This window comes from Ranitomeya imitator, chromosome 5, assembly GCF_032444005.1.
Source record: "Ranitomeya imitator isolate aRanImi1 chromosome 5, aRanImi1.pri, whole genome shotgun sequence".
Lineage (NCBI taxonomy): Eukaryota > Metazoa > Chordata > Amphibia > Anura > Dendrobatidae > Ranitomeya > Ranitomeya imitator.
In genome coordinates, this window is record NC_091286.1 from 168,865,215 (window position 1) to 168,884,109 (window position 18,895).

Consider the following 18,895-nt stretch of genomic DNA (forward strand, 5'->3'; position numbering starts at 1 on the left):
GATTGCACTCGGACCAATGTAAAACTATAGGGCAGTGAAGATCTGCAATTTTTTTTTTGCAGCATGCTGGCAGTGCATTAGACGATTGGATCGCTTTTGCCCATTCAAGTTTATGGGTGCGTGTGAAAAATCCAACTGCACTCACATGTCATCCTAGTGCAGGCTCAAACTGGCCCATAGTGTAACAGGGCAATCCCCTGGTGGGACCTAGTGTAGATCTGGACTTCCACCCCACTGTGTGGGCAGTACTTGGCATAATTCACTTGACTCACTCTGTACAGGAAAAAAGGATCATCTCATCATTCAGTAATCAACCTACCCAGTTTATTATTATATAGAGATACAGGTAATTTTGTGAATGAGGATCGTGTAATGAAAAGTGCCCCCCCCCCACCCCCAAATCAATGTTGTTGGTGAGCCCTTGCAACCCCAATCCGACACTGTCCTAGTGCAGTCCAATGTACTCCGCACAGAGTCAATAGAGAATATGGAGAAATTTTGTTCTCTATATTCCCTGCACTTGTGCTGTGATTCTCTCGTTGAAGAGAATCGGATCACACTAAGGTGACACTCGGATCAAACTGTGACAGAGCTTGATCCCAGTGTCATTAGCATAATCTGCCCGATACACTCGCACAAGAGAATATTCGCTCGAGTGACCCCGGCCTTACTGGGGGTGCCATTATTTGAACTAACAGTCTCTTCCGACAAGCCTACAACCTGCAGTAATCACCGATCGACCAAACCGCTGCATGACCAGCTCTACCCTCGCCTACTGTATTCTCACCCATCCCTTGTAGATTGTGAGCCTTCGCGGGCAGGGTCCTCTCTCCTCCTGTACCAGTTATGACTTGTATTGTTTAAGATTATTGAACTTTTTTTTATTATGTACTAGATGGCAGCCCGATTCTAAAGAATCGGGAGTCTAGAATCCATATATACTTTATTTATTCAAATGTAAGAATAATACAATTAATAAATAATAGTAAGAAAGAACAAAAATAATAGGCAGTATATGGAGAAAACACCAAACAAAAGTTCAAAATTGGTGTGAAAATGTCACTGAACCACTTCACAACTAAATATATATAGTTTTGGTAAATGGTATTATCATTTTTTTGACGAAATTCGGCAGGAGCTTGAAGAGCAACGTCACTGGGCCCGCCTCCACGCAGTAGAAACTTGCTGTGAGGTAAAAATTCAAAAATCACACCAAAATGGCGGGCGGAGTGTGTCACAGTACGGCACGTTTCTGATTGGTCGCTCGCAGCAGGCGGCAACCAATCAGACACTGGACACTGTTGACGTCACTTATCTCCGGACATTAGCTCCGGACATTAGCTCCGGACATTAGCTCCGGACAAAGCCACGGAACTTGGCACAAATTGCAGGAAGTAGTATTCTAGGCAATTAATCTCCGGACATTAGCTCCGGACATTAGCTCCGGACAAAGCCACGGAAGTTGGCACAAATTGCAGGAAGTAGTATTCTAGCGAATTATATATTAGATACCCCTCCTTACATGTAAAGTGCCATGGAATAAATGGCGCTATAACAATAAATAATAATAATATACAGGAGCATCTCACAAAATTAGAGTATCATCAAAAAGTGTATTTATTTCAGTTCTTCAATCCAAAAAATGAAACTCATATATTATATAGAGTCATTACAAACAGAGTGATCTATTCCAAGTATTTATTTTTGTTAATGTTGATGATTATGGCTTACAGCCAATGAAAACTCAAGCATCATTATCTCAGTAAATTAGAATACTTTATGACATCCAAGACAATCCAAGACAATGCAGACGAGCTGAAGGCTGCTATGAAAGCAAGCTGGTCTTCCATAAGACCTTAGCAGTGCCACAGGCTGATCGTCTCCATGCTGTACCACATTGATGCAGTAATTGATGCAAAAGGAGCCCCGACCAAGTATTGAGTGCATTTACTGAGCATACCATTTCAGTAGGCCAACATTTCGGATTTTAAAATTATTTTTCAAGCTGTTGTTATAAAGTATTGTATTGTAAATGACTTTTGGGTTTTCATTGGCTGTAAGCCATAATCATCAACATTAACAGAAATAAACGCTTGAAATACATCACTCTGTTTGTAATGACTCTACATAATACATGACTTTTTGTATTGGAGAACTGAAATAAATTAACTTTTTGATGATAAGCTAATTTTGTGAGATGTACCTGTATCCCTATGAAGTTTTAATTTTGGGTCAGAAGAACTAATGTCTGTCTGGGCACTATGGTCCATATAAGGAACTTACAAATGTAGGCTCGACTGTGACTGTGAGGTGGACCGCAGCTGTTTTCTTGGTCCTAGTCTGAGCCTGGTTAGTACATTTAGAAATATATACACTATAGAATATGGTACACACCACTATGAAACAAGTTATGAACTGCATTTTATTAATTCTTATCAAAAAAACAAACACAGAGACTTGAAAAAGCCTCCACATTTGAGGTCACCCTAAAATAAAGGCTATTCCTATAAAGCATGATACAAAGGCCAATAAGCACAATAACATGATACAATATCATTTGTGGATACAACCCAATACACACATGACAGATCACTGAATGAAGGCAGCTGCCCTATCTAACCATATCGTGATCTCTGCTTTGTGATAACATTCACTGAAGCACAGTTTTAGAATTAAGAAATAGCACATAAGAACAAGTAGGTCCGATGTAATGCAATGCCCCTAATTTTTCCTTATTATATAGTGGTATTCAATACTGTAGTATGCATCTTTATGAATATACTAATTTGGTTATGTGTGATATGCAAACGTGATGTCAATCCTTATTCTTGCTGGCAGGCTCTGACTGATCCATTGGGGTACAGGTGTATCCCACCAGGGGCCTAGGTGCAGAAGTTAGCCCCCCCAGTCCCATACATGTGTTTGGCGCAATACACTTAATGATATTTGTACCCCAGAATCAATGTCACTGGTGGGCTCTTTACACCCCAGTCCAACACTGCCTGCTGTTATGAAAGCCCTCAACACCTGCAATTGTGTCAAAGTTGGTTACGGTAGGACTTGCATGCTGTTGTCCTACCATCGTACCTGCGGCACTGCAAAGTTAGAGCTCAAGAATACTGTCCAGCACTGCAGGTGAATTGCTATAGTCTAGAGTAAGCATAATGCGGTATCAATTTGTGTTTCTGCTAGGAGCATTTGGGGTTGTTTTTTGTGTGCCTTACTTCTTTACTGACTGCATTAGACACTTTAACCTGCCTTCTCTATAATTCCTCTTTGAGAGGACCTTTGTGTTTGCAATTTTGGGTTTTTGGCTCAAAGAGGTGTTACTCTATATATATTAGGACAATAAATTCTGTAGGCCAAATTCAAATAAAAAGCAATGTGCATCTACGCTTACTAATTAAGGTAACGTATGGATTATCCATCACAGATTTGCTGCTCCGTATTTGTCTTTTTCTTTATCTTGTTTTGTATCTAGGAAATCTGCCAATACAATGAGCGTAGTATTAGCAAATATTAGAAATACATGCCATTAAGTTTACAAAAGACTAGGACAAGAAAATTAAGCAAGACTTTATGAAAAGAGATATTGCTACTTACAAGCCACTGTTTCTCTATCACGCACACAAATTCAACTCTACTGTTTCATGCAAATCTGAGGTCATCTGTTGCACCTTTTAAGCATACAAAGTTCCAGTAGTTATTTATTAACTTGTGTACAGTAGTAGTTACTCTGGTACATCGAGATTACATGCCTGGCATAATCTAACAATAGTATGAGTATGGTTTGCTTGGAAGAATTGAGCCTTGGCTTTCCTAGCCAAGATCAAAAACCATGGCCAAATAAAAGTATAGTATGTACATCGTGTCACTGACAACACTTTTTTTGTGACACTTTGTAGATATATCTATTCATTAATAAAACCATTTTTTTTATTTACACATGATGTGTGGAATGTATGGCATATACCTGTATATAAATTCTTATTATAAATGTCATGCCAACCCATCGGTGACCCGCGATCACGTGTTGGAGGTCACTGATGGGCGGATTTCCGGCGTCATTGCCGGAGATGCATGTTAAATGCTGCTGTCAGGTACAGTTGAATGCAATGATGGAGGAGACAGCGTCTGCTGACGCTCCCTCTCCCATGATTCCCCGCTCTGCCTGGCGCTGACACTGTGAGTGTGCGATGACGTCATATCATCTCACACCTGCTGTGTGACCGGGCAGACTGCAGCTGCTGAGACCGGAGCCAGAAACAGCGCTGGGTACGAGGAGAGGTGTGTTTTGTTTCGGTTCAAAGAATTGTGATGAAGAAATAAATGCTGACACGAAAATTGAATAAGACTAAAATGAATTTACTTCATAAAAGATAATAAATACAGTCATGGCCAAAAGTATTCACACCCCTGCAATTCTATCAGATAATACTCTTTTCTTCCTGAAAATGATTGCAAACACAAATTATTTGGTATTATTATCTTAATTTAATTTGTCTTAAATGAAAAAACACAAAAGAGAATAAAGCAAAAAGCAAAACATTGATCGTTTCACACAAAACTCCAAAAATGGGCCAGACAAAAGTATTGGCACCCTCAGCCTAATACTTGGTTGCACAACCTTTAGCCAAAATAACTGCGACCAACCGCTTCTGGTAACCATCAATGAGGTTGTTACAATGCTGTGCTGGAATTTTAGACCATTCTTCTTTGGCAAACTGCTCCAGGTCCCTGATATTTGAACGGTTTCTCCAAACTGACATTTTTAGATCTCTCCACACGTGTTCTATGGGATTCAGGTCTGGACTCATTGCTGGCCACCTTTAGAAGTCTCCAGTGCTTTCTCACAAACCATTTTCTAGTGCTTTTTGAAGTGTTTTTTGGGTCATTGTCCTGCTGGAAGGCCCGTGACCTCTGAGGGAGACCCAGCTTTCCCACACTGGGCCCTACATTATGCTGCAAAATTTGTAGGTAGTCTTCAGACTTCATAATGCCATGCACACGGTCAAGCAGTCCAGTGCCAGAGGCAGCAAAGCAACCCCAAAACATCAAGGAACCTCCGCCATGTTTGACTGTAGGGATCATGTTCTTTTCTTTGAATGCCTATTTTTTTCTCCTGTAAACTCTATGTTGATGCCTTTGCCCAAAAAGCTCTACTTTTGTCTCATCTGACCAGAGAACATTCTTCCAAAACGTTTTAGGCTTTTTCAGGTAAGTTTTGGCAAACTCCAGCCTGGCTTTTTTATGTCTCGGGGTAAGAAGTGGGGTCTTCCTGGGTCTCCTACCATACAGTCCCTTTTCATTCAGATGCCGACGGATAGTACGGGTTGACACTGCTGTACCCTCGGACTGCAGGGCAGCTTGAACTTGTTTGCATGTTAGTCGAGGTTCTTTATCCAACATCTGCACAATCTTGCGTTGAAATCTCTTGTCAATTTCTCTTTTCCGTCCACATCTAGGGAGGTTGGCCATAGTGCCATGGGCTTTAAACTTCTTGATGACACTGCGCACGGTAGACACAGGAACATTCAGGTCTTTGGAGATGGACTTGTAGCCTTGAGATTGCTCATGCTTCCTCACAATTTGGTTTCTCAAGTCCTCAGACAGTTCTTTGGTCTTCTTTCTGTTCTCCATGCTCAATGTGGTACACACAAGGACAAGCTTCGTTTCCACATGCGAGACATGGACGTGTTCCTTGCAAGTGAAAACAAGCCCTAATTAACATTTACATGATACCATCTCATGGGAACAAGTGGTTCACCTTTGAAGATAAATGTAAAGTGTACTCTATCATTTACATTCTGGATAATTGACATGTAACCTTCTGTGGACTCCATACAGTAGGCTATACTATGCATATTTTATAATAAAGCCAATCAATATCTCTATAATTTGCATTAAATAATTGGAGTGTTGAAATCATTATAAATATATAGCATACAACACAAGGTGAGTGTTTTTTTTAAAAATATATCACTGAGTGATAACTGGGTTGTGGGGCTATTGGGGGGCTGCATTACATTCTATGGGGGCTGTGCTGTATGACATTCAATGGGGCTGGCTGTATTACATTATATGGGGGCTGTGCTGTATTACATTCTATGGGGGCTGGCTGTATTACATTCTATGGGGGCTGGCTGTATTACATTCTATGGGGGCTGTGCTGTATTACATTCTGTGGGGGCTGGCTGTATTACATTCTATGGGGGCTGGCTGTATTACATTCTATGGGGGCTGTGCTGCATTACATTCTATGGGGCTGTGTTGTATTACATTCTATGGGGCTATGGGGGCTGTGTTGTATTACATTCTATGGGTGGCTGGCTGCATTACATTCTACTCGTTACATTAGATGTAAACAGTCTATATACGTCCATTACACACGAGAAAGGTATCACAGCCACAAGGACACTCCTTCAGGCCTCAAATATGCCCCCTAATTCCATCAAATTCTGCCTTGACCTTCTTAAACTAGTCCTATATGAGAATTTTTTCTTATATGAGGACACGTACTATGTACAATGCTGTGGGACCGCGATGGGCTCGAATGTCGCACCGGCCTACGCAAACGCATACATGAGCCATTTTGAAAATAATCACGTCTACCCAGAGGAACTGTTCAAGCAACATGTCCGATGTTATCACCGATACATTGATGACATCTTTCTTATCTGGACAGGGTCATCTGAACTACTATTATCCTTTCACCAACATCTTAATTCAGTTCACCCTGAACTGCAGTTCACTATTCAATATGACACGACCCATATATCGTTCTTAGACACCATGATACATAAAAACCAATCAGGTAAACTCACTACTGACTTATTCACCAAACCCACAGATTGTAACAATCTCCTACACTATTCCAGTAGCCACCCTAAGGCCACCAAAAACAGCTTACCCCGATCACAGTTCACGAGGCTAGCTAAGATTGTGTCGAACCCGGTCATACTCCCAATACGCCTGGATACCATGTCCCAAAAATTCAAGGACAGGAACTACCCAGCACGCCTGCTGGAAAGGGAAAAAAAACAACATCCTGAGTCCTCAACCCCCTCGCCCACAATTGGCCACCAAAGAACGTGTTCCCTTTGTACACACATATCATCCCCTGATGCCAAAAGTCCAATCTATCATCAGAAAACACTGGCCTCTACTATCTAAGGCATACCCTAGAGTAGATTGCTTTACCTCACCAGCTAATGTGCAACAGCAGGGCCCCCAACATCAGGGATAAGTTGGTACGTGCTGACATTGGTAGTCTCCGGCCAACCTTGACTCAAAGCTTCCTTACCACACGTAGACAGGGCACTTTTCCCTGTCTAAGCTGTGCCTCATGCTCCAATGTGATTAAATCGGACAATGTCACTCATCCTAGGACGGGTAAATAATTTCCTATTCATGGTTACCATACCTGTAATTCCAATTTCGTAGTGTACCTAATAAAATGTCCATGCGGCCTCCTATACATTGGGGAAACAACTCAACATGTCAGAGACAGAATCGCGAGCCACAAATCGACCATTCGGTGCGGTAAAACCTGGCTTCCCATACCAGACCACTTCATTAACCCCTTAGTGACGGAGCCAAATTTTTGAAATCTGACCAGTGTCACTTTATGTGGTAATAACTCTACAACGCTTCAACAAATCCCAGTGATTTTGAGATTGTTTTTTCATGACACATTATGCTTTATGATAATGGTAAATTTAGGTCAATATGTTTTGTGTTTATTTATAAAAAATATCAAAAATTTGAAAAAAATGTTAAAAAATAGCAATTTTTGAAGTTTGAATGATTATCCCTTTAATCCAGATGGCCATACCACAGCAAACCATTAATAAATAACATTTCCCACATGTCGGCTTTACATCAGCACCATTTGTAAAATGTTATTTTATTTTGTTAGCATTTTAGGAGGTTTAAAAATGTAGCAGCAGTTTTTCATTTTTTCAAGGAAATTTACAACATTTATTTTTTTAGGGAACTATCCATGTTTGAAGTGACTTTAGGGGTCTCATATATTGGGAACCCCCAAACATGATACCATTTTAAAAACAGCACCCCCTGACATATTGAAAACTGCTGTCATGTAGTTTATTAACCCTTCAGGTGCTTTACAGGAATTAATGCAAAGTGGTATGACAGAAATGAAAATGTGCATTTTTACCACCTAAATGCCTCTAACTTCTGAACAGGTTACTACAGCCGTCAGACTCTAAGGCCGCTATTTGGTCATGAATTGCCATGACAAACATCAGGACCACAAAATCATGATCAGAGGGCACCAATTGGGATAAAGAGGAAGCCCCCACACTCTGTTAACCATTTATAATGATGTAGTCACAATTTACAGCAGCATCTAAGGGGTTAAACAGATTTGGACGGTGCAAACACTGATTGTGGCTGATGCAGAAAGTTGTCAGTCATAGTGCACAACCGACAGCTACTGGATTGTCACCTGTATGGGGATGCTATTCTCTTATATCTCAAGTCAGTTAAAAGGCGTATTGGCGGTCATTAAGGGGTTAAATTGAAACACACTGTGGCACAACTCAAATACCAGGTGATCGAACATGTACCCAGGCCTAGGAGAGGAGGTAATCACATCAGACTTCTTAAAACCAGGGAGGCCTACTGGATCCATAAACTAGATACGCTGGCCCCTAGAGGTCTCAACAGAGAGATTGACTGGTTAATATGATCCTAACTACTCTACCATTTATTTTTGCAGACTCGCTAAACTCTATTCCCTATAGGTGAGTTTTCCTTTTTTACTACAGACAGTCATTTTTGTTTGTATTTTTTTTTTTTTTTCCTCCTTATATCTTCACCTGCCCCACCATTATAGCAGAATTCCAGGGCAGTTCACTATGGGTAGCTTATATATTTCTCTCCCTGTCTGCCCATTTTCTATCTGCCACCATTCATTACGCAGCATCCATCATCTTAGGGCTCTTTTCTATTGCTCCTTCCCCTGCCCCAGCACGACCGTCGCCATGACTACCGTGCATACACAGTACACCCTTCCCAGCATTGATACGTCATCTGTGGCTGTTTATTAGTGTTCCCTCCCCTGCCTCAGCATGCCCGTCGCTATGATTTCACATCCAGACATGCGCAGTGTAACCCTCTCTGCTACGATACGTCACTTCCGGTCTCGGTGACGGACTTCCGGTCCGGCGATATGGGATCGTTTAAAACGCCGCTGTTGGCCTCCAGATACAGATCAGACAGCCGTACACCGAGCAGGACGCGGATGCGCCGCTCTATCACCCTGGACACCACACCTGCAGCAGGTAATCTTCATCTGTGTATCCCACATACTTTCCCAGAGCCTCCCGGGAGCTTAGTTACCACCACCCTACTTACAGCAACCCATCTGATGTGCCCCTTTTTTACACTATCGCAGCCTTATTACTTATGCCCATTACCTACCACTGTGTCCCTGCGTGCACATTTCAGCCATTCCTGATGGAACTATCCATTGTATTATTTCCATACCATGTAGCTACCCTCTTCCCATACTTGTATTTGCTTACCTCCCTGATTATATCCCCATTATCCATTACAGTTTCGGTTACCCTAAGTCTAAGGGTCCTACATCTTCTACCTTCTACTTTGGCATCTCCTACCAAGGTAATACTGGCCTGTCATATGTCTTTCTACTACATTACATTGTATCTCATTCTAGTATAATGCTACTACTAGCATTATACTGGCAGCCCAGTCTCTCTTTGATGCAATTATATTATTGTTGGTAATCATACTTATGCTACCATGCTAAATCCTATTGCCGCTTATTCCTTTGTACATAATGTATATATAATTCAGTGTCTTATGCTTTTGTCTTTTTGTCTTCACTAGTAACCCCATGACTAAGACCCAGGAGGGTCGAAACGTTGGGTTGTTGTATCTCACTTTATCTCTACACTGCTTGTGGTTTATTTTTCTGTCTGAAACAACTTTTGGAATAAAAGTGTAAATACACGTTTGCAAACCAGCATTTTAGAGTGTGCGGTGAATTTCTACTACTTTACATTCTATGGGGGCTGTGCTGCATTACATTCTATGGGGGATGGCTGCATTACATTCTATGGAGGCTGTGCTGCATTACATGATATGGGGGTTGTGCTGCATTACATTCTATGGGGGCTGTGCTGCATTACATTCTATGGGGGCTGTGCTGCATTACATTCTATGGGGGCTGGCTGTATTACATTCTATGGAGGCTGTGCTTTATTACATTCTATGGGGGCTGTGCTGCATTACATTCTATGGGGCTGTGCTGTATTACATTCTATGGGGCTGTGCTGTATTACATTCAATGGGGGCTGTGTTGTATTACATTCTATGGGTGGCAGGCTGCATTACATTCTATGGGGGCTGTGCTGCATTACATTCTATGGGGGATGGCTGCATTACATTCTATAGAGGCTGTGCTGCATTACATTCTATGGGGGCTGTGCTGCATTACATTCTATGGGGGCTGTGCTGCATTACATTCTATGGGGGCTGGCTGCATTACATTCTATGGGGGCTGTGCGGCATTACATTCTATGGGGGCTGTGCTGTATTACATTCTGTGGAAGCTGCTGTATTACATTCTATGGGGGCTGTGCTGTATTACATTCTATGGGGGCTGTATTGTATTACATTCTATGGGTGGCTGGCTGCATTACATTCTATGGGGGCTGTGTTGCATTACATTCTATGGGGGCTGTGCTGCATTACATTCTATGGGTGGCTGGCTGCATTACATTCTATGGACGCTGTGCTGTATTACATTCTATGGGATCTGGCTGCATTACATTCTATGGTGGCTGTGCTGCATTACATTCTATGGGGGCTGTGCTGAATTACATTCTATGGGCTCGCTGTATTACATTCTATGGGTGGCTGGCTGCATTACATTCTATGGGGGCTGGTTGCATTACATTCTATGGGGTGTTATGACCTGGTGGTCAGGACAATAATGGACCAGGTGGTTAAGAGCACACGGAATGACCTGATAGTTACTGATGTTAAAGGACGAGCTCTGGGACGTGGGAACTCTGCTGACCGCAATCCCTAATCCTATCACACACACTAGAAATAGCCGTGGATTGCGCCTAACGCTCCCTATGCAACTCGGCACAGCCAAAGGAACTAGCTAGCCCTGAAGAAAGAAAAATAAAGCCTACCTTGCCTCAGAGAAATTCCCCAAAGGAAAAGGCAGCCCCCCACATATAATGACTGTGAGTAAAGATGAAAATACAAACACAGAGATGAAATAGATTTAGCAAAGTGAGGCCCGACTTACTGAACAGACCAAGGATAGGAAAGGTTACTTTGCGGTCAGCACAAAAACCTACAAAAAGACCACGCAGAGGGCGCAAAAAGACCCTCCGCACCGACTCACGGTGCGGAGGCGCTCCCTCTGCGTCCCAGAGCTTCCAGCAAGCAAGACAACAATAAAAATAGCAAGCTGGACAGAAAAATAGCAAACCAAAGAAATACAAGCTGGAACTTAGCTTCTGCTGGGAAGACAGGTCACAAGAACGATCCAGGAGTGAACTAGACCAATACTGGAACATTGACAGGTGGCATGGAGCAAAGATCTAAGTGGAGTTAAATAGAGCAGCCTGCTAACGAATTAACCTCATCAACTGTGGAAGGAAACTCAGAAACACCCACCAGAGGAAGTCCATGGACAGAACCAGCCGAAGTACCATTCATGACCACAGGAGGGAGCCTGACAACAGAATTCACAACAGTACCCCCCCCTTGAGGAGGGGTCACCGAACCCTCACCAGAGCCCCCAGGCCGACCAGGATGAGCCAAATGAAAGGCACGAACCAGATCGGCAGCATGAACATCAGAGGCAAAAACCCAGGAATTATCTTCCTGACCATAACCCTTCCACTTGACCAGGTACTGGAGTTTCCGTCTCGAAACACGAGAATCCAAAATCTTCTCCACCACATACTCCAACTCCCCCTCAATCAACACCGGGGCAGGAGAATCAACGGATGGAACCACAGGCGCCACGTATCTCCGCAATAACGACCTATGGAACACATTATGGATGGCAAAAGAAGCAGGAAGGGCCAAACGAAATGACACAGGATTGATAACCTCACAAATCTTATACGGACCAATGAAACGAGGCTTAAACTTAGGAGAGGAAACCTTCATAGGAACATAACGAGACGACAACCAAACCAAATCCCCAACACGAAGTCGGGGACCCACACAGCGCCGGCGGTTAGCGAAACGTTGAGCCTTCTCCTGGGACAATGTCAAATTGTCCACCACATCAGTCCAAATCTGCTGCAACCTATCCACCACAGTATCTACACCAGGACAGTCCGAAGACTCAACCAGCCCTGAAGAGAAACGAGGATGGAAACCAGAATTGCAGAAAAACGGCGAAACCAAAGTAGCCGAGCTGGCCCAATTATTAAGGGCGAACTCAGCCAACGGCAGAAAGGACACCCAATCATCCTGATCAGCAGAAACAAAGCATCTCAGATATGTTTCCAAAGTTTGATTAGTTCGTTCGGTTTGGCCATTTGTCTGAGGATGGAAAGCCGAGGATAAAGACAAATCAATGCCCATCCTTGCACAAAAGGATCGCCAAAACCTTGAAACAAATTGGGAACCTCTGTCAGAAATGATGTTCTCCGGGATACCATGTAAACGAACCACATGCTGGAAAAATAATGGCACCAAATCAGAGGAGGAAGGCAATTTAGACAAAGGTACCAAATGGACCATCTTAGAAAAGCGATCACAAACCACCCAAATGACCGACATATTTTGAGAGATGGGGAGATCCGAAATAAAATCCATAGAAATATGCGTCCAGGGCCTCTTCGGGACCGGCAAGGGCAAAAGCAACCCACTGGCACGAGAACAGCAGGGCTTAGCCCGAGCACAAGTCCCACAGGACTGCACGAAAGAACGCACATCCCGTGACAAAGACGGCCACCAAAAGGATCTAGCCACCAAATCTCTGGTACCAAAGATTCCAGGATGACCAGCCAACACTGAACAATGAATCTCAGAGATAACTCTACTAGTCCATCTATCAGGGACAAACAGTTTTTCCGCTGGGCAACGGTCAGGTCTATCAGCCTGAAATTTTTGCAGCAGCCGCCACAAATCAGGGGAGATGGCAGACAAAATTACCCCCTCTTTGAGAATACCCGCCGGCTCAGGAACAACCGGAGAGTCAGGCACAAAACTCCTTGACAGGGCATCAGCCTTCACATTCCTAGAGCCCGGAAGGTACGAAACCACAAAATCAAAACGGGAGAAAAATAACGACCATCGAGCCTGTCTCGGATTCAACCGTTTGGCAGACTCAAGATAAGTCAAATTCTTGTGATCTGTCAAGACCACCACGCGATGCTTGGCACCTTCAAGCCAATGACGCCACTCCTCGAATGCCCACTTCATGGCCAACAACTCATGAATACCAACATCATAATTACGCTCAGCAGGCGAAAACTTTCTAGAAAAGAAAGCACATGGCTTCATCACCGAGCCATCAGAACTTCTTTGCGACAAAACAGCCCCTGCTCCAATCTCAGAAGCATCAACCTCAACCTGAAACGGGAGCGAAACATCTGGCTGGCACAACACAGGGGCAGAAGAAAAACGACGCTTCAACTCCTGAAAAGCCTCTACAGCTGCAGAAGACCAATTGACCACATCAGCACCCTTCTTGGTCAAATCAGTCAACGGTTTAGCAACAGTAGAAAAATTAGCAATGAAGCACCGATAAAAATTAGCAAAGCCCAGGAACTTCTGCAACCTCTTCACAGATGTCGGCTGAGTCCAATCGTAAATGGCCTGGACTTTAACAGGGTCCATCTCGATAGTAGAAGGGGAAAAAATGAAACCCAAAAATGAAACCTTCTGAACTCCAAAGAGACACTTTGACCCCTTCACAAACAAGGAATTCGCACGAAGGACCTGGAACACCATTCTGACCTGCTTCACATGAGACTCCCAATCATCCGAAAAGACCAAAATATCATCCAAATACACAATCAGGAATTTATCCAGGTACTCTCGGAAGATGTCATGCATAAAGGACTGAAACACTGATGGAGCATTGGAAAGCCCGAATGGCATAACCAGGTACTCAAAATGGCCCTCGGGAGTATTAAATGCTGTTTTCCATTCATCGCCTTAATTAATACGCACAAGATTATACGCCCCTCGAAGATCTATCTTGGTGAACCAACTAGCCCCTTTAATACGAGCAAACAAATCAGACAGCAACGGCAAAGGATACTGAAATTTGACTGTAATTTTATTAAGAAGGCGGTAATCAATACAAGGTCTCAAAGAACCATCCTTCTTGGCCACAAAAAAGAACCCTGCTCCTAACGGTGATGACGACGGGCGAATATGACCCTTCTCCAAGGATTCCTTTATATAACTCCGCATAGCGGCGTGCTCCGGCACAGATAAATTGAACAATCGGCCCTTAGGAAACTTACTACCAGGAATCAAATTAATTGCACAATCGCAATCCCTATGAGGAGGTAGGGCACTGGCTTTGGGCTCATCAAATACATCCCGATAATCCGACAAAAACTCTGGAACTTCAGAAGGAGTGGAAGACGAAATAGACAAAAATGGAACATCACCATGTACCCCCTGGCAACCCCAGCTGGACACAGACATTGATTTCCAGTCCAATACTGGATTATGAACCTGTAGCCATGGCAACCCCAAAACGACCACATCATGCAGATTATGTAACACCAGAAAGCTGATATCCTCCTGATGTGCAGGAGCCATGCACATGGTCAATTGGGTTCAGTACTGAGGCTTATTCTTGGCCAAAGGCGTAGCATCAATTCCTCTCAATGGAATAGGATACTGCAAGGGCTCCAAGAAAAAACCACAGCGCCTAGCATACTCCAAGTCTATCAAATTCAGGGCAGCGCCTGAATCCACAAATGCCATAACAGAATAGGATGACAAAGAGCAAATCAGAGTAACGGACAATAGAAATTTAGACTGTACCGTACCAATGGTGGCAGACCTAGCGAACCGCTTAGTGCGCTTAGGACAATCGGAGATAGCATGAGTGGAATCACCACAGTAAAAACATAGCCCATTCCGACGTCTGTGTTCTTGCCGTTCAGCTCTGGTCAAAGTCCTATCACATTGCATAGGCTCAGGCCCATGCTCAGATAGTACCGCCAAATGGTGCACAGCTTTACGCTCACGCAAGCGTCGATCGATCTGAATGGCCAAGGACATAGACTCATTCAGACCAGCAGGCATGGGAATCCCACCATGACATCCTTAAGGGCTTCAGAGAGACCCTTTCTGAAGATTGCTGCCAGGGCACATTCATTCCACTGAGTGAGCACAGACCACTTTCTAAACTTCTGACAATATATCTCCGCTTCATCCTGACCCTGACACAAAGCCAGCAAGATTTTTGCCTGATCCACTGAATTAGGTTCGTCATAAAGCAATCCAAGCGCCAGAAAAAACGCATCAACATCACGCAATGCTGGATCTCCTGGCGCAAGGGAAAATGCCCAGTCTTGAGGGTCACCACGTAACAAAGAAATAATGATCTTTACTTGTTGAACAGGGTCACCTGAGGAACGAGGTTTCAAGGCAAGAAACAATTTACAATTATTTTTGAAATTCAAGAACTTAGATCTATCACCAAAAAACAAATCAGGAATTGGAATCCTAGGCTCTGACATCGGATTCTGAACCACTAAATCTTGAATGTTTTGTACCCTTGTAGTGAGATTATCCATCCAAGAGGACAGACCTTGAATGTCCATGTTTACACCTGTGTCCTGAACCACCCAGAGGTAAAGGGGAAAAGAGAGACAAAACACAGTGCAAAGAAAAAAAAATGGTCTCAGAACTTCTCTTATCCCTCTATTGAGATGCATTAGTACTTTATGCCACCTGTACTGTTATGACCTGGTGGTCAGGACAATAATGGACCAGGTGGATAAGAGCACACGGAATGACCTAATAGTTACTGATGATAAAGGACGAGCTCTGGGACGTGGGAACTCTGCTGACCGCAATCCCTAATCCTATCAAACACACTAGAAATAGCCGTGGATTGCGCCTAACGCTCCCTATGCAACTCGGCACAGCCTAAGGAACTAGCTAGCCCTGAAGAAAGAAAAATAAAGCCTACCTTGCCTCAGAGAAATTCCCCAAAGGAAAAGGCAGCCCCCCACATATAATGACTGTGAGTAAAGATGAAAATACAAACACAGAGATGAAATAGATTTAGCAAAGTGAGGCCCGACTTACTGAACAGACCGAGGATAGGAAAGGTTACTTTGCGGTCAGCACAAAAACCTACAAAAAGACCACGCAGAGGGCGCAAAAAGACCCTCCGCACCGACTCACTCTGCATCCCAGAGCTTCCAGCAAGCAAGACAACAATAAAAATAGCAAGCTGGACAGAAAAATAGCAAACCAAAGAAATACAAGCTGGAACTTAGCTTCTGCTGGGAAGACAGGTCACAAGAACGATCCAGGAGTGAACTAGACCAATACTGGAACATTGACAGGTGGCATGGAGCAAAGATCTAAGTGGAGTTAAATAGAGCAGCCTGCTAACGAATTAACCTCGTCACCTGTGGAAGGAAACTCAGAAACACCCACCAGAGGAAGTCCATGGACAGAACCAGCCGAAGTACCATTCATGACCACAGGAGGGAGCCCGACAACAGAATTCACAACAATGGGGGCTGTGTTTTATTACATTCTATGGGGGCTGTGCTGCATTACATTCTATGAGGGCTGGCTGCATTACATTCTATGGGGGCTGTGCTGTATTACATTCAATGGGGGCTGGCTGCATTACATTCTATGGGTGGCTGGCTGCATTACATTCTATGGAGGCTGTTATGATCTGGTGGTTTAGGAGCAACATGGGACGAGCTCTGAAGGAAGTGGTATCTGTACTGACCGCAGTCCCTAAGCTCAACACAACACTAGAAGTAGCTGTGGGATGCTCCTGACACTCCCTAGGCACCTCTTCACAGCCTGAGAACTAACTACCCCTAAAGATAGAAACAGGAAAACTATCTTGCCTCAGAGAAAATCCCCAAAGGATAGATAGCCCCCCACAAGTAATGACTGTGAGTGGAGAGGGAAAAGACATACACAGAATGAAACCAGGATGAGCACAGGAGGCCAGTCTAGCTAGATAGATAGGACAGGATGGAATACTATGCGGTCAGTATAAAACACTGCAAAATATCCACACAGAGTTTACAAAAATCTCCACACCTGACTAAAGGTGTGGAGGGTAAATCTGCTTCCCAGAGCTTCCAGCTTAACTGAATTAATTCACACTGACAAGCTGGACAAACATAGAAAGCACAGAACGGATAAGTCCACAACCTGTGGACAGTAAAGAGCAAGCAAGGACTTAGCTTTTCTGAACTGGTCAGGATAGCAGGGAAATCCAAAGAAATGTGAATCCAACCAGGAACCATTGACAAGTGGCACAAGCTTAAGGAAAGAGCCAGGCTAAATAGCCCAGCAGAATAGACAATCAGTGGAAGCAGCTGCTGACTGCTAAATCCAAGGAGCAGCCATACCACTTAAAACCACCGGAGGGAGCCCAAGAGCAGAACTCACAAAAGTGCCACTTACAACCACCAGAGGGAGCCCAAGAGCGGAATTCACAACAGGAGGCTGTGCTGTATTACATTCTATGGGGTCTGGCTGCATTACATTCTATGGGGGCTGGCTGCATTACATTCTATGGGGGCTGGCTGCATTACATTCTATGGGTGGCTGGCTACATTACATTCTATGGGTGGTTGTCTGCATTACATTCTGTGGGGGGCTGGCTGCATTACATTCTATGGGGGCTGGCTGCATTACATTCTATGGGGGCCGGTGTTGTGAATTCTGCTCTTGGGCTCCCTCCAGTGGTTATGAGTGGTAGTGCTGCGGTAGTTGGATAGCAGCATTTATCAGGTGTTTCTATTTTTTGCAATTTGGGCTGGGCTATTTAGTCCTGCTTTATCCTTTAGTCAGTGCCAGTTGTCCATTGTTTTTGGAGGATTCACATCCATACCTGGTCTCTTCTGTTCTGCTGTTCATTTCTACAAAGATAAGTTCTGGCTTTGTTTTTGCTGTCCACCTGCTGTGGACCTTATAGTTCTGTGCATTTTCATGTTTTGTCTAGTCCAGCTTTGTCTGTGAAGGATTTTTTGCAGCCAAGCTGTGTCTCTGGAGATGCAGATATACCCTCCATGTCTTTAGTCAGATGTGGTGTTTTGTATTTTCTGTGGTGGATATTTTCTAGTGTTTTAATACTGACTGCATAGTACTCTGTCCAATTTTTTCTTTTTAGCTAGTATGGCCTCCTATGCTAAATCCTGATTTCATGTCTGCGTATGTTATTTCCCTCTCCTCTCACAGTCAATATTTGTGGGGGGCTGTCTATCCTTTGGGGATTTTCTCTGAGGCAAGATAGGTTTCCTGTTTCTGTCTTTAGGGGAAGTTAGTTCTTAGGCTGTGTCGAGGGGTCTAGGGAGTGTTAGGTACCCCCCACGGCTACTTCTAGTTGCGCTGCTTAGTTCAGGGTTTGTGGTCAGTACAGGTACCACCTTCTCCAGAGTACGTCTCATGCTGCTCTTAGGCCACCAGATCATAACAGTACAACTGGCCCACAATGAGTTAATTGCATCTCAGAAGAAGGGAGGAAAGGTTTTGAGACATTTTTTTTTCCTTAGCCTGTTCTGTCTTCCTCCCTCTTAATCTCTGGGTGGCTACGGAACCTAGTAATAACATGGATGTTCAGGAGTTAGTTTCTCGGGTGGATCAGCTTGCTGCTAGGGTACAGGGTATTTCAGATTATATTATTCAGACT

At 43.7% G+C, this 18,895-nt stretch overlaps 1 protein-coding gene and 1 long non-coding RNA gene across 3 annotated transcripts in view; one reads left to right on the plus strand and one right to left on the minus strand.

Moving 5' to 3' along the window:
- The window catches only part of LOC138681634 (3-oxo-5-alpha-steroid 4-dehydrogenase 2-like), a 184,824-nt gene extending 181,154 nt beyond the window's left edge, over positions 1-3,670 (minus strand). Inside the window, exon 1 of one of the 2 annotated variants that reach the window (XM_069769308.1) lies at positions 3,604-3,670. The gene's annotated coding sequence lies outside the window, so the exon portion shown is untranslated. Of the gene's footprint in view, positions 1-3,400; positions 3,475-3,603 lie in introns of those variants that run through there. The other variant, XM_069769310.1, reaches the window with a different exon arrangement.
- Positions 3,088-9,983, plus strand: LOC138681635 (uncharacterized). The gene is made up of 4 exons (XR_011321946.1): positions 3,088-3,135; positions 8,744-8,768; positions 9,584-9,648; positions 9,877-9,983. It is a non-coding gene; the product is annotated as an uncharacterized lncRNA (long non-coding RNA).
- The last annotated feature ends 8,912 nt before the right edge of the window (positions 9,984-18,895 follow it).